The following is a 1,188-nucleotide window of genomic DNA, read 5'->3' as shown; positions in this document are numbered from 1 at the left end:
TTATATATATATATATAATATTTATTTAAATATTCAATATATATATATATATATATATATATATATATATATATTTACATATTATTAACAAAAAAAGTCAAATTTGTGATTCATCTTCACCATATTCTTATTATTTACAATAATGGTCTTATATTTTTTTTTTTATTAAGATTATATATATATTTCGAATTTATATAGCCTAATGATGAATATGATAAATATATATATGTATATAATATTCATCCTGTTGTGTACATGTTGAACATGTTTTTTTAAACAATTAATCATTTTTTTTATTTAATGTTTTTTTTTTTTTTTTTTTTTTTTTTTTTTTTTTTTTTCTTACTTTTTCTAAAATTTGTTTAAAAATTAATTAAAGATAATCCATTAATATTTATTTTATTCTTTTAATTTGAACACGTTGCATAGAAATTTGAAAAATAAAAAAATATTTTTTTATTTTTTTAAATTCTCCAATTATAAAATATTATTTGTATATGTATATGAGTTCATGCATCATTTTGGATATCCCACTTTTTTATAAAAAAAAAAAAAAAAGAATAAAAAAGGGATTATATCTAATATAAGAAAAAAAAAAAAAAATAAGAAAAATTTATGTAAAAATATAAAAAAAAAATTAAAAGGAAAAAAATAAAAAAATAAATCCAATAAAACAAGCTAATATATGATTTGTAATTTTTTTTTTTTTTTTTTTTCTGAGCGGAACGTAAAAAAATAGAAAAAACAAATTTGTTCTTTTCATTTTATAATATATATTTGATATGATCTTATATGTGAACATATAAGTTAATATTTTTCTCTACTTTTATGTTTTCTTCATTATTAATTTATATATATATATATAATATTTATTTAAATATTCAATATATATATATATATATATATATATATATATATTTACATATTATTAACAAAAAAAGTCAAATTTGTGATTCATCTTCACCATATTCTTATTATTTACAATAATGGTCTTATATTTTTTTTTTTATTAAGATTATATATATATTTCGAATTTATATAGCCTAATGATGAATATGATAAATATATATATGTATATAATATTCATCCTGTTGTGTACATGTTGAACATGTTTTTTTAAACAATTAATCATTTTTTTTATTTAATGTTTTTTTTTTTTTTTTTTTTTTTTCTTTCTTTTGTGTGTTT

This window comes from Plasmodium gaboni, chromosome 2 (assembly GCF_001602025.1).
Source record: "Plasmodium gaboni strain SY75 chromosome 2, whole genome shotgun sequence".
Lineage (NCBI taxonomy): Eukaryota > Apicomplexa > Aconoidasida > Haemosporida > Plasmodiidae > Plasmodium > Plasmodium gaboni.
Note: the sequence above shows the minus strand (reverse complement) of the source record.